Source organism: Hypanus sabinus, chromosome 14, assembly GCF_030144855.1.
Source record: "Hypanus sabinus isolate sHypSab1 chromosome 14, sHypSab1.hap1, whole genome shotgun sequence".
In the NCBI taxonomy this organism is placed as follows: domain Eukaryota; kingdom Metazoa; phylum Chordata; class Chondrichthyes; order Myliobatiformes; family Dasyatidae; genus Hypanus; species Hypanus sabinus.
In genome coordinates, this window is record NC_082719.1 from 36,564,566 (window position 1) to 36,580,591 (window position 16,026).

A 16,026-nucleotide genomic window follows, 5' to 3' on the forward strand; every position below is an offset into this window, starting at 1 on the left:
CGATGACGTCACATCCGGTTTCGCCGCGTCTTGTGGGAAAACACCGGTTTGAAATTAGCGCGAGGGTGGGGGCTTTCCACGAGGCTCACCGGAGCAGAAGTAGTTTTGCAGGCATGAGAAATCACAGTGAGAGCAACGCTGTAAGTTAATAGATAATCGATATATTGAACTAAGATGTTAATGCCGATCCTGTTAGAAGTAACGACAGTAGATAATGTTTATGCTTTCGTTAGTTAAAGAGTCGCGGATAGTTTGCATGGAAGTGTATTTAAAGTAGTCAATGGAGCAGGTAAACTCTCCCTGTATACTGCACCTTAGTGTAATGTAGTTATAGTCACCTTTGCAAGTATTTACACTTGAAATGTGATATTAAGGAAGGAGCAAATACTGTATCAATCTTGTATTGTTTTATCAACAGTTTTCACCATATGTTAATGTGAAGAATGAACAGTAAATGGTTAATCTTACTGCGATCTGGTTTCATTGGCTGTGGTTTATCTCGACGTTAAATTCGACGTTATTGTTACACGCGAAGGAGAATGTTACAGTGAAAAAGCGGCATTATCAGGTGTTTCATGTGCTGCAATGTCAGCTCGATCCAGCATCAAGTCGACGCCGCCCAGCGACAAGGGCGGTAAACCGACATCAAGTAAGTCCACCCAGGCAAGAGCCAAGGCAGAAGCCGCCAAGGTGCGACTGCGTTACGCCAGACAAGAAGCAGTTTTGAAAATGAAACAGGCTACCCGAGAAGCCGAAATCCAGAAAGAAAAGGCTGCTAGAGAAGCCGAAAGGGCCATCAGAGAAGCCGAAATCCAGAAAGAACAGGCCATCAGAGAAGCCGAAATCCAGAAAGAACAGGCCATCAGAGAAGCCGAAATCCAGAAAGAACAGGCCATCAGAGAAGCCGAAATTCAGAAAGAAAAGGCTGCCAGGGCCATCAGAGAAGCCGAAATCCAGAAAGAAAAGGCTGCCAGAGAAGCCGAAACCCAGTTGGAAATAGCAAAAATATCGACAGAGTTGCAAGTGCTGCAGCTAGAAAGAGAAGAAGAAGCTGCCATGGCGGAAGCAAAGTACATAAAAGAAGCTGAAGGGTCGCGTGATCTGACCGCAGCAAGATCTACTTTAGAAAGGACCAGACTGGAACGCACAAGCGACTATGTACAATCTCAAATAGACAGGCAGGCTCGTCTCCCCTCTCCATACATATTCGATAACTTCCCCAGCTACGAGGAACCTCAGAGAGTCACGATTGCATCACATCCATACGAGGAAGGAAATTTACCCTCACGGCTCCGTGATGAAGTCAAGAATGAAAGAACCGACAACGCTCCTTCACCCCCACAACAGGACGGCGGGGAGGGAGAGGTTCACTCCAGGACAACAATTGTCAGCTCGAACTGTACAGAAGTTTGCGGTCAAACTCAGTCAAGCCGTTCTTGTTCCGAGATCTGCCTCACTGAGGTGTACCCTAAAGAAGCACAACAAGACATTACCAAGCGTAAAGTAACCGACGAGACGCTAGGTCAGTCAGTTTTCGTTCAAACCGAGCACGGAAACAAACTTGCACAATCAGCTCAAGATACCATTTCTTTAAAACCCAAAGACACCAAGGTCTTCAGAGATGAAGCAAATAATGGGGTTGCCCCATTGCCTTTCAGAGAACCACGCCAGCGCTCACCAGATAACAAAGAGCAGGCAGTCAAACAGTTCACGTCCTTACGGAAAACCCGGAAAAGGAAACCTGAGATGCAGCAACACACCCGATTGGCCCACGAGGTACTGTGCACCCTAATGGCAGAGGTCACAGCCATTATAAATGCACAATCATTCCTACCTGTGTCTTCTGACCCAGAAAACCCCTTTATACTTTCGCCATCAACGCTCCTTACGCAGAAGGCAGGAGCACCTCCTCCACCAGGAGACTTCTCAGACAAGAATTTGTACACAAAGCAATGGAGACAAGTCCAGGCTCTGGCAAATCAGTTCTGGCCTCGCTGGAGACAAAAATATCTACCTTTGTTGCAACAGAGACAAAAGTGGACAGAACCCCGAAGGAATCTTCAAGTTGAAGACTTAGTCCTGCTCAGGGACAAGCAAGCCACCTGCAACAGCTGGCCAATGGCCAGAATCTCTGCCACATTCCCTAGTAGGGATGGACATGTCAGGAAGGTTGAGTTGAAAACTTCTGACCAAGGCGATGTGAAAATTTACCAAAGGCCAGTTACAGAAGTCATTCTACTTCTACCTAAGGACTGTATTATGTTCATTGTGACCTTACGAAGGTCAAGTGGGGAGTGTGTTGCCTTTATGGCATTTGTTTAGTTTATTATATTTTCACTTTAGTGATTCATTTGTTATCATTTTGTAGTTAAAGTTAAGTTTGTTTAAAGTAAATTTGTTGTCTGTGATATATCGCGGCATGCGATGACATCACACCCGGTTTCGCCGCGTCTTGTGGGAAAACACCGGTTTGAAATTAGCGCGAGGGTGGGGGCTTACCACGAGGCTCACCTGAGCACAAGTAGTTTTGCAGGCATGAGAAATCACAGTGAGAGCAACGCTGTAAGTTAATAGATAATCGATATATTGAACTAAGATGTTAATGCCGATCCTGTTAGAAGTAACGACGTAGATAATGTTTATGCTTTCGTTAGTTAAAGAGTCACGGATAGTTTGCATGGAAGTGTATTTAAAGTAGTCAATGGAGCAGGTAAACTCTCCCTGTATACTGCACCTTAGTGTAATGTAGTTATAGTCACCTTTGCAAGTATTTACACTTGAAATGTGATATTAAGGAAGGAGCAAATACTGTATCAATCTTGTATTGTTTTATCAACAGTTTTCACCATATGTTAATGTGAAGAGTGAACAGTAAATGGTTAATCTTACTGCGATCTGGTTTCATTGGCTGTGGTTTATCTCGACGTTAAATTCGACGTTATCGTTACACGCGAAGGAGAACGTTACAGGCGATGAGGCTTTGCTCACAAATGAGCTCAATGCATTCTGCTCTCATTTTGACCATCAAGACATGAAAGCACATTCACAAACTGATGACCCTGTGATTTCAGTCTCTGACGCTGATGTGAGTGCTTTCTTCAGGATGGTGAATACATGGAAAGCTTTGGGATAATGTGGGGTAACTAGCCGAGTACTAAAAACCTGCGCTGATCAATTAGCAGGAGTGTTCACCAATATCTTTAATCTCTTGCTTCAGCAATCTGAGGTATCACCTGCTTCAAGCAGGCTTCAATTATACCAGTATTTAAGAAGAATGTGATAACCTGCCTCAATGTCTATCACCCAGTAGTACTTATATCCACTGTAATGAAGTACTTTGAGAGGTTAGCAATGAAACTTGTCAATTCCTGCCTGAGAGGTGACTTGGATCCATTCTAATTTGCCTACTGTTATAACAGGTCCACAGCAGATGCCATTTCATTGGCTCTTTACTTAACCCTGGAACTTCTGGACAACAAAAATGCATACATCAGGATGTTCTTCATTGTCAACAGGTTGGCATAAAATACTATCAACTCCTCAAAACTAGTCAATAAGCTTCAGGACCTAGTCTTCAATAATTCCTTTGCTCCTGGATCCTTGATTTCCTCACTTGCAGACCCCAGTCAGTTTGAATTGGTATCAACATATCCTCTATGATCTCCATCAGCCCAGATGCACACAAAGCTCTGTGCTTAGTTCCCTACTCTACTCACATTATACTTACGAATAAGGTTAACCACAGCTCCAGTGCCATAGTCAAGTTCACTTATGACACCACGTTGTAGGCTGAATCAAAATTGGTGACAAATCTGCATATAGGAGGGAGATTGAAAATCTGGCTGAGTGGTGTCATAACAACAATGTCTCACTCAGTGTCAACAAGACTAAGGAGCTGATCGTTGACTTCAAGAGGAGGAAACCAGAGATTCATGAGACAATCTTCAGTGGGGGATCAGAAGTACAGAAGGTCAGCAACCTTAAATCCCTCAGTGTTATTATTTCAGATGAGCTGTCTTGGGTCCAACACGTAAGTGCCATTATGAAGAGAGCACAGCAGCGACTGAACTCTCTTAGAAGTTTGCAGGTGTTCAGTGTATCATTTGAAACTTCAGCAGTCTTCTGTGTTGGAGTGGAGTGTATATTGACTTGTTTTATCATGGACTGGTATGGAAACCTCACTGTCCTTGAATGTAAAAGCCACAAAAAGTAGTGGAGATCACCCTGTCCATCACAGGTAAAGCCCTCCCCATCATCAAGCACATCTACACAGAGTGCTGTGGCAGGAAAGCAACATGAACACCCCCCCCCCCCCACCTCTCTATCTAGGACAAGCTCTCTTCTCACTGTTCTCACTGCTGCTATTAGGAGGAAGGTACAGGAGCTTCAGGATCCACACCACCAGATTCAAGAGCAGTTATTAGCCCTCAACCATCAGGCTCTTGAACCAGAGGGGATAACTTCATTCAATTTCACTTGCCCCATGGCTAAACTGTTCCCAGAACCTATAGACTCACTTTCAAGGACTCTTCATCTTATGTCTTGATATTTATAGCTTATTTATTTATTATTATTGTTTCTCTTTTGTTCTTTCTTTTTGTGTTTGTGTGGTTTGCAATTTTTTTGCATATCGCTTGTCCATCCTGCTGAATACAGTCTATATTTGATTCTATTGTGTTTCTTGTATTTACTGTGAATGCCCACAGAAGTGAATCTCAGGGTTCTATATGGTCACATGTATATACTTTGAATTTGGAACTTTGGACTTTAATGAGGTGGTGTGCAGATGTACCTAATAAAGTGGCTACTGAATGTCACCTTCGTTAATCGATGCTGTTAACCGCAGTAGAGAATTTTAATATTTTCAAGGTGAAACTGACTGCCATTCAGTTTCACGTAATAAATTAAGGGAGGTGTCTGAAGGTGTAATCAGAAAGTTAGTTTTTAAAGAAGCTTTCTTCATGCAGGGGTTAAGAATAAAGGCAAGGAGTTCCATAGCACAGGGGAAAGAATCACAGAATGTTTATTGATTATCACAAAATGGACATTTTCATGGACATCTCAGTAATTACTGGTAAAATCTAAGAAGCACACTGCAAAATCTAGATGTCATTCAGCCACAATGATTAATAGCAAATAATATTCATGCCATGCAACCATCAGGCAATTAGTATCTCCAGTAAGAGAGGTTTTAATCATTTATGCTTGGGTCCATAAATGAAAATTAAAAGAATTAGAGAGTTAATAGGGAATGTTGTTCAAATGAATTCAATTTCAGGGCAATACTTAGCATGTAATAGAGAAAGAGCAGACGTTATTAATGGTAAATTGCAGTATATTGGTTTTCACAGCAAAAGGTAGGGAACTACCAACAGTGCAGAAACATCCATAATTGCTAATATCGGCAGTGTCCAACTTTCTCAAGCCCTGCTTCATCTTCCCCCAAGGAAAAATAGGCCTCCGATAGCAGGATAATTACTATATCTGAAATAAACTTATCCAATGCTTAAACTTGGAACAAGTATGAGAGATGTTAACTATTTACAGTAGGCAAATCACACATTTATAAAGTATGTAAATATAAATTTTATAGTCATCACAGAAAGAAGGCACTGATATTGTGTGTTTAAAATGCCAGCTTCATGTGAATTTAAACCATGTCAAACACAGAAAATCATTGGACCCAGCATTGTTGGAGCATTCATGAGCATTCATGACGACAACACTTGTCATCAATCTGATGTTTGCTAACATCCTCTAGCAGAACACTTTTGCAGTACTTTTTACTGGGAATGCAATGTGATAAATACAGCAGAAGGAGCACAGGGTGATCGGCACCTTAGTGAATGCTGTGACTATGAACCTTCAGACCAATATGATTTAAGGATTGAAATAACAAAAACAAAATAGAGCTGGTATGTAAAATAAGTGGCATTGAGGATCAGACCAGTAGCAGAAAGGGGAAAAACAAGGGGAAAGAACAATAGCATTTGAGCAGTGAGAATAAAGAGTGAAAAATGATCAGTATTGATAAAAAATTGACAGTTTAAAAAGCTACGCATGTTCTTAGTTAACAACTCAAACTTTACAATATGTAATGAATTTAATGGGCAATTAACATGCAGCTCCTGTAAATTCTTATAAACAAGGAGCCTAACGCTATCTACTTGAAGCAAATTCCACCTGTGTAAATGAGTCAACTTCTTTCAAATTAATGTTCAGTTTTTCAATTAGCCAGGCAGTCCTGGAGGTCCCTAACATCCTGAAAGTATACAGCTCATGGTTTCTTTATTAATTTCCTGATTTTATTAGCCAATGTACTTTAATAATGTCTTTTCTTCTCTAGAAAGACTTTCATGTCAAGGTTTCTCAAAACTTTCATAAAAGATGAAGGCAGTGAACGAATGAATCAGCTTTGCAGTCTATCGTACAAACTTAAAAACCTACAGAAGTATTATTGGCATTTGTTCTTAGTTTACCGTCTTACATTATGCTTTCAACAAAATCCTGACTACAAATAGCCAGATTTTAACAAAATAAAGTTCTATTCCATCATCATATTTAATTGTTTTGTCTGTATCAATTAATTAAATTTTAATGGAAATTATTCTTTCAAATTAATGCAACATTTATTAATCAGCTGACATACAAATCGAGATAAGGTGTCATCAGATCCAGAATCAAAGAGATTAATGCTAGAGAGATTAATGTAGACAGTGATTCAGTTTTTCTTTTAAAAATTGATTATTCTCTGCTGCTATTTCTCCAAGTCCTAACATCTTGCCAGGAATTCCATTATCACTATTGCAGAGCACACAATTTCAATTGAAGTTGTAACCTGCCAAATTTCAGCAAAAGCTGTAGAGCAACACACTGTCTTCAATGCCAAGTTCTGCAGGTTGTAAATATTCTACTAAACGTGTTTAATATTCAGCTGTCCAGCTTTGCAACCCCTGACTGTGAATAGCAGGGTTATATGATTGGTATGAGTGACGGAAAGCCTCAGGTGGAACCAACAGATCTGCTTCAGGATTGGTTAGCAAATCAGGGAAGGAGATATTGCACAAGCTAATTTTTTTTGATTTTGCAAACACTGAAATTCAACATTAATTTGAAAGGTAGCTATCAACTACATTTTGATATTTGAAAAAGGATATGGTTGAGTGCCGTCTGTGTTACACTGTTACTGAAGAGCAACATAACTGGTTCAGCACAGGCGAATATGATATATCACCTCTTTGTTGCTAGTACTAGAGAGATGCCCATCATTCTCTGCTACAAGAGATTGTGAAGCTTTTATGAATGGACAAATGAACACCAAATTTCTTTGAACTGGTTTGTGAGGTGTTTCTAGTGAAACATCAACTGTTTATACCTCTCCATAGATACTGCCTGGCCTGTTGAGTTTTGTGTTTGTTTCTCTGAATTTCCAATGTCTGCAGAATCTCTCATGTTCACAATGCTTTCAAAAGACTTATTGAATGAATGGGAAGAAATGACAGTCCACGGAGTGATAAGAAGAAGTTATTTTCCTTTGTGATTGATTTAGTTAATTTAAACATGATTACTTGTTTCCCAGTATACAAATGTTTTTAATTGTTTAATTTTCTAAATTACTTTATTTTTCTAGTTGTGTCTATTTGCTTTTGAAGCTCATGAATTTTCAATGCCATTGATAGCGTTGACAGTCAATGAACTTCAATGCGGTAGATCAACTTTAAACACTGGGGGCAGACCCTGACAATGAATTACCAATCAACTGGCAACAGGACTTGGATCAGGACAGGCAACAGGACAGGACTTGGAAGCAGCTTGGGTCAAGTTACAAGCTCCAAGAGCAGGTAATTAATTAATGAGCTTGGACTGCACAGGCATTCACACATCAGAGGAAAATCCGCTCTAACAACATTATCTTTTTAAGAGTCCATACCATATTTATTTAGTCTTTTTTAACACTATATACTTGCATGCCAACTTCCCTAACATTCAGAATATATTATCAGTGGACACTTTATTAATTACTTTCTGTACCTAATACTGTGTCCAATGAATGTGTGTTCATGCCTTTCCTCTGCTGATTCCAAACCACTTCATGGTTTAACATGTTGTGCATTCAGAGATACTCTTCTGCATACCACTGATGTAATGTGTGGTTATCTGAGTTAGTGTCATCTTCCTGACAGCTTGTATTAGTCTGGCCATTCTCCCCTGCTGCTTTTTGTTTGTCACACCATTTTCAGTGAGCTCCAGAGTCTGTTATGTGTGGAAATCCCAGGAGATCAGCAGTTTCTGAGATACTCAAACCACCCGATTTAGCACCAAAAATCATTCCAAGGTCAAAGTCAACTAGATCACAATTTTTTTGCCATTCTGATGAGCAACATATGAGCCTCTTCAAAATTCAAATTTCAAATTTATTACAAAGTATGTAGAATATAACATATACAACCTTGAAATTCATCTTCTTGCAGGCACCCACAAGACAAAGCAACACCATAGAATCTGTGAAAAACCACATAACAAACACCGACAAGCAAGCAGCATAGAAAAGAGAACAAATCATGCAAATAGTTAAAAAAAGTGAGTAAATATTACATAGAACGTGATCTGCAGAGTCCCTGAAATTGAGTCCACAGCTATGGAGTCAGTTCAGTTCTGAGGCGAGAGAAGGTGGTCCAGAAAATAGTTGGCTGTGGGACAGCAATTGCTCCTCAACCTGGCCGCAAGGGAGGGATCCAAGACTCTTGCATCTCCTGCCTGATTGTGTCAGCAAGAAGAGAGGGAGACTGGACAGGCTTGTGTGGGTTTTCATGGCTGGCATGAAGAACACCAGTTTGTGTTCAGCTCTGCTTTCGTTTGGCTCAACGCTCCAGCCTGCGTGGAGTAATGGAGTTGATCACGGGTTCATTTTCCACTCACTGGCCTCAACACAGTGTCTGCCCCTGGGGATACTCGCACTTGCATTCTCAAGTTCTCCATATCCTTCAGGAGATCATAAAGTCTCTAGTTTGCTTAGACGATTAGAAAGTACATTTCTTAAAGGGAAACTACAGGCTGCAGATTCCAGTGATGGTAGTTCAGAAGAAGAGTATCTAGTAATCTAGTAGTTTTGTGATTTGCCCACTGAATGTCACTGTATGTCACCAGTGCCATCTTGATCAGCCTTGTTGCTCTTGAACATGTCTGCATGGTTTTAAACATTGAGTTGATGCCACATGATTGGCTAATCAGATACTCGCATTAATGACCAGGTGTACATACAAACCTAATAAAGTGCTCTGAGTGGGCTCCAGGCACCTCATGAGCATATTTTGAACTGCTGTGTAGGCTGTAAGGAGAAAACACAGCTTTTGAATTTGTAGCATTTTAAGGAAGCATTCAATAGAGTTCAGTGTTAGCTACATTTCAAGATATAAAATGTACAAAAACCTCCAAGAAGACCTCAACCTTGTTCTGGTTGACCCAGAGAGCTATGTTGGCTGGAATCCAGGCTCTGTGCTTTGGCTCTTGGTAGCGTTAGCCATGCCAAATACGTCAAAGGGTAGAGGACAGACTAAGAGTGATCCACCGGTCCTCCAGGTTTTGGGGTTCAGCTCAGTGCCAACAACCCTGATTGGTAAAACAAAATTATGATGGAAACAGCAATGAAGGATCCTTCTACAGTACATCTGAGTATGCCGGTATTCCTGAGTCTCCACCCAGGACTTGCATGACTGACAGTAGTGCAAGCCAGGAGGAAGCTAATGACATGATAAAGGAAGCCCTGAACACTCCCAGAGATGGAGGTCCTTCGTTGCTGCCTTGTACACCGGCAGTTTAACAGACAGTGAGTAAGTATGTACGAAATAAAATAAAAACAAATATTCCAACTGCACTCTTTTTGCATTTCATTTCCTGTTGTTGCAATTCCAAAGAAGACTTTTTATATCTAGTAAGTTCTTTTGAAGTTCAGTCATTGCTCAGAGATAAGACACACAGCAGCCAATTTACACACAGCATGTTCCAACAAATAACAATGTGCTAATGAACAGAGAACCTGTTAGAATAATTCTGAGTGTATAATAAGTACTGACTAAAAACAGTGATATTTCCTTGCTTTTCTTTGAAATAATGAAGTGGTATTATTATATCTGCTTGAAAGAACAGTTGCTCTAGACACAGAGCATTAAATAGTACAGTGCTCTATAAACACTTCTCTGGGGTTTCAGCTTAGATTTCTCTACAGACTAGAGTTACACCTTAACTCATAAAGATCTGATTCAGCATGTTAGTTCCAACTCTTCTAAGAGCATATTTCATAGAACTTGGTATATAGAGCAGCACAGCAAAGGAGCAAGCCCTTCAGTCACAAAATCCGTGGTGAAGACAATGCCAACATAAACTAATTCTCTTCTGCCTGTACACTGCCTACATCCCTTCATTTCCTGATTATTCATCAGAGTATCAAACAGGATCCAGGTATAATAATATGCCAGTGAGTTACCTTGTACTGCATGAATTCATACCAACTTGCCAACGAAGTAAAACAAATCTGGTCAGTTTATACTGTGCATTGATTGTGATTTTTATGTTTTTTGTATTTATTTATGTCACTGCAGCACAAGTCTGAGGATGGAGCTTATCCAGGTTTCTCACTTGGTAAAAACTGTTGGCTTACCTGTACCATTGAAGCCATTTAAAATATTCAATATTCTCAACAAAACAGAAGCTTTATTTAATATATGTTTAACTCTCACTTTGTCTAGTGGCCTAAAGTAGGGGGTGGCAACCCCTGGCCTGGCCAAATATAAGAAATCTCGTTTGAGTGGATGCTGCGCGATGTGTCCCCTGTTACAAATCAGTACCCCAAAATAACAAACAGAACACAATATATGATTAAATGATTAAGCTTTATAACTCATACTTTGACTATATGGTTAGTACAGAAATGAAATAAAAGAAAAAAAAGGCCCAATCTTATTACCACTCTGTGCGCAAAGTGGGAGCTCACTCATAGGCCGATCATTCACCATCGACCTCCTCCGATCATCACTGCCCTTGGGACCCTCGCTCTGAATCCAACTCGTCCAGCAGTCTACCAAATCTCTCCATCCGCGTCTTCTCTCTTCATCTCTCTGTCTGGCAAAAGCCCACAAAATCAACTGCTTCTAGATTCACAAGACAAGGCAACAAAATCCTGATTGACTAACATGTATCCACAGTTCTGTTATCTACAGCCATAGCCCAACATTGCTGCTACAGAGAAACCGTTACCTCAGCAGTGAACATTACAGAGAAGCTAGTCCATTAGCCTTAGCAGTGAAACATTACAGAGAAGCCGTTGCAGCGCGTTACATATGCATACTGTAATACCATGTGTCTCCTGGAGCACTTCAGCAGACTACAGTAAGTAATAGTCTAAGTTAATACTCTATGCCCCCTTGTTTCTATAAAATGTTGTTCATTATCATAAAGGGAAATAATTCTGATAGTAATTACCTTACAACTAGTGATTAGATTTCATAAACTTTGGAAAGGCAGTTTAGTAATCAGGAGCTCCCAGTCAAGAGCCATGCCTGCAGAAAAGTGCATCTCCAAAGATGGAGCTTGCCATTGCCACTGATCATTCATCCATTAGTTTAGAACACAAACAATAAAAGACCAGCATTATTTTCATCTGCAGTTTCTGAAAGAGCTTCATTCTAGTGTGAGTAATGGTTTATGGGATACTCTTTGTACCATAAAATACATTGTTATTGATTGGTCTTTGTTATTCCCTAAGTGTTAATACAGAATAAGTGTAGTGTTTTTCTACAATTGTAAGGGTAATAGTTACTTCAAGGATAATGGGTTTGTTTTCATTTTCAAGACAGCATTACGTTTTTAGTTATGGAGACAGCCTTGCATCATGCCTGCAACTTCAGTTAAAGATCATAAGAAACAAGTTGTTTTACTTGATGTTCCCTGTCTATATGAGTGAATAATCAATTGTGATACTCTTTTCTTTGGCAGTTCAGAGAAAGCACAAACTACAAAAATATGTTTAAATATAATTTAACTTGGCACATTGGGAAGTTAAATCAAGTCAGGACTTACACGGTAAATGGCAGGACACCGGAGAATGTTGTAGGACAGAGAGAGACCAATGGGTACAGCTGAGTAGCTCCCTGAAAGAAACAACACAGCTAGGCAGAGCGGTGAAGAAGATGATTGACAAGTTTGCCTTCGTTGGTCAGGACATTAAGTGCAAGAGTTGAGATGTCATGTTACAGTTCTACAAGATGTTAGAGACATTGTATTTGGAGTATTGTGTCACCTAGCTATACAAAGGATATTGTTAAGCTGGAAAGTATACAGAAAAGATTCACAAGCATGTTGCTGGGGATGGACAGTTTCTGTTAAAAGGAGACTCTACATAGGCAGGAGCTGTTTCTCAAGGAGTGAAGGAGGCTGAGGAGTGACATTACAGAGGTTTATGAAATAATGAGGGGCATAGATAAGGTGAATGGTCACAACTTTTCTCCCCAGGGTAGGGAACTCTAAAACTAGAGGGTATTCATTTTGGATAAGAGCAAACGCGAAGCGAACGTTTTTCACACAAAGGGTAATGGTATGTGGAATGAGTTGCCAGAGGAAGTGGTAGAGGCAGGTACAATTACAACCATGAAAAGGCATTCAGATAGATACTTGTATAGAAAAGAATATGGGCTAAATGTAGACAAATGGGACTAGCTTAGTTAGGTAACTTGGTCAGTCGAGATTAGTTGAGTCAAACGGTCTGTTTCCATGCTATATAATTCTATGATTCATGACTATTTTGATCTAATACACCAAACATATATTTGATCAATAAATTCCTTTTGTGGTTCCAAGTTATACCACAGCGCAGAAGGATAATCTGTGAAACCACGTGTGCTGGGCCTCAATGATGGTCATAGTGAGGATTCCACAGTGCAACTAGTGAGGCACCAGGAAAAATATTTGGTTGCAAAACTTGTCCACAAAAGGATTTTTTTTTACAAATTTCAAATTCTGCTGAAGACCTTTGCACGTTAGATTCAAATAATTGTATAACATGTATATCAAGAATTCAGATTTGGAGGTCACAGGAACTAATCAACTGTGTGTGTGTATATATGTGTGTATCTGTATGCATATGTGTGTCTGTCTGTGTACATTGTAACCTATAAATAAGTAAGCAGATTACATCGGAGCACAGATTTCACTTAGTCATTCTCGTGCAATAGCATTCATTCCATGTTACATGAAGCTGTAGTGTTTTCTATTTTCCTGAAAGAAAGCTTAAAAGCAGAGTTGTAAATGCATCATTGTCATGAATACATATAAATTATTCATCTAACTCCATTAACTGCAGTAGCCCAATGGTTTATTGCTAAAGCGTTCCAGGAATCTGTGTGGCCCTCAGATATTTTACTTAAAGCACACTGAAAGAAATTCTGAAAGAATACTTATATTTATTTATGTGTTTGCTACAATGTCAGGAAAGGTATTTGAATACAAAGGTCATTTACTATAATGTAAGAAAAAAGTTATCTTTCCTCAGCAAGAAATACTTATAAAATTATTCTGGTTTTAAATCTTTACATATTCCTGCGTGAAGGCCAATATACTTGAGCATGTTTCTGTAATGCAAAGCCATAGAAATCAGGACACTGACTCGCAAAGAGACTTCACCAGTTGTTTTCTTATGAATGTAAAAGGTAACAACACACCATGTGCTGTTGTATCGGTGAACATTCGTCCTTCAACCACCAAAAACAAAATGGGACTACCTGACCATTTCTCCTTTTGTTGTCAGGAAACCAGTTTTTACATTTGATGATAATTTTCCTGTTTGATAGAATCAATAATAATTTGTCAGCTGTGAAACAATCTGGGATGTCAGTTTCTGATGGTAGATGCTTTATAAATTTGACTTCTTCTTTCTTGATTGCCATAATAGTTTTAATCAGGTTTCAAAAATGTTGAGCCAGCAACCTGTCTGTATGGAATTTACACATTCTCCCTGTAACAAGATGGGTTTTCTCCAGGTGCTCTGGTCTCCTGCCACATCTCAAAGATTTTGCCACTGTAAATTACTCGCATTGTGTAGGTGAATGAGATAATTTGTGAATAGTTCATGGGAAAGGGAAGAGAATAAAATAGGGAATGCAGGATTAGTGTAAATGGGTGATTGACAGAATAGACCATATGAGCAGAAGGGCCAGTTTCTATGCTCTAAGCTTTTATAACTCTATTTCGATAACAACAATTAATATTTCTATATGAGGTCATCAAAGAAATACTTTAATATTTTGTCAATTGATCATTTGATTTCCCACGTGCTTTATTTACAGAGGAAAATATATTTTACATACACAGACAAACAGTAAAGTGGATTTTCTCAGCAGTGTTAGAAGGAATATCTTTGCAATTGACTTCAACCCTCACTCACACTCAATGATTCATACACAGCTTCTTCCAGTTCATCATCAGATTTCTGAATGGTCCATGAAGACGTGACCATGAGATGACATTTTGTTTATTTTGCACTATTTATTTTTGTCATTCATGCAAACTTTATGTCTTTTTGCACTGTACTACTGCTGCAAAAGAACAAATTTCATGCTGTATAAGATAGGGACGATAAACCTGATTCTGATTCTGATTTAGATTTTAATGGGTTCGAAGGGGATGTTTAAAATGGGTATTGAAGTTTGACTGGTTGAATGATAAGGAGGGTTAGAAAGGCAGGCAGTGAATGAACTGAGGCAGCAATAGTTTTTCATTTGTTAGGGAAATGGAAGAGGTGGTTGGTTGGATAGATCAGAAATTGGCAACAACAGGGGATAACTTCAGATTCAGATTCAGTTTATTGTCATTTAGAAACCACAAATGCAATGCAGTTAAAAACTGAGACAACGTTCCTCCAGAACGATATCACAAAAGCATATGACAAAACAGACTACACCAGAAAATCCACATAACGTTTGGCAATCCCCAATTCAGAGTCCGGAGAGGCTGCTGTGTATTAATATCGCGCTACCGTCAAGCACTTTAACGGAAAGGAGCTCCAAATCCACCAGACAAAACAAGACCAAAAACTAAAGCTACAAAACCTGCACAAAACCACATAGTTACAACAGTGTAAACAGTAGCATAATTGATAAAAAAAAAACAGACTATGGGCACAGTGAAAATAGTCCAAAGATGTTAAAGGACCATCAGTTCAAAAGAAATCACCACACAGTTTCCACAAGTCCCCAGAGTCTTTGGGATGGTAATGTGGTATGAACTGGAGACTGGGATAATGATTGGGGACATGGAGCAATAGAGGGGATCCTAGAGTTGAATTATTTACTGTATGTACTGAGCAGACATTCCTAGTCTAACATGAGGCTAAAAATACAATGCCATCCTGGGAATGCTCACAGGGAATGACATCACCATGTGTGGGCATAACGTAGAAATCAGAGGCACAAGAAACGGGAAATGTTGGAACCTGGAGCAAGCAATAAGTGGCTAAGGGAGTTCAATGGTTCGGGTAGCTTCTTTCAAGGCAAAAGGATGGATTTGGGTTGAGGATCTGATGGTTCTCTACATTAGACATGAAAGTATTGAGGGAAGATAGCAAATATAATTAGGGGGATTTAGGGCGATGGCACCAACGAACAATGTTACCAAAGGCGATTTGCTCAAGATGGTTCACGAACCAATTTCTTTCACTTCTCTTACATCTTCTATTTATTTCAGATATGGTTCTGCTATTGTTAGAGTCTCTAATCTATATTCTGGTGGTATGATTTCAGGTCAACCGGGCACGTTGCTGTCTCTGAGAGTGTGCGGCATGGAGTCCAGGAAGCCAGGAGAAGGGGTGCGAGCCCATGATCGCCTCCATCTCCTGTCAGTCTCGCCAATTAAAGCACTAAGGAAGATTGAAATCACTGAGGTGCATCCAGCGGGTTAGCGAGTGTTCAGCACGGTCTACCAGCCTCTTAGTCGCTGCAGCTGGAGAAGGTGTCTGCATGTGGCAGTCTCTCACTCACT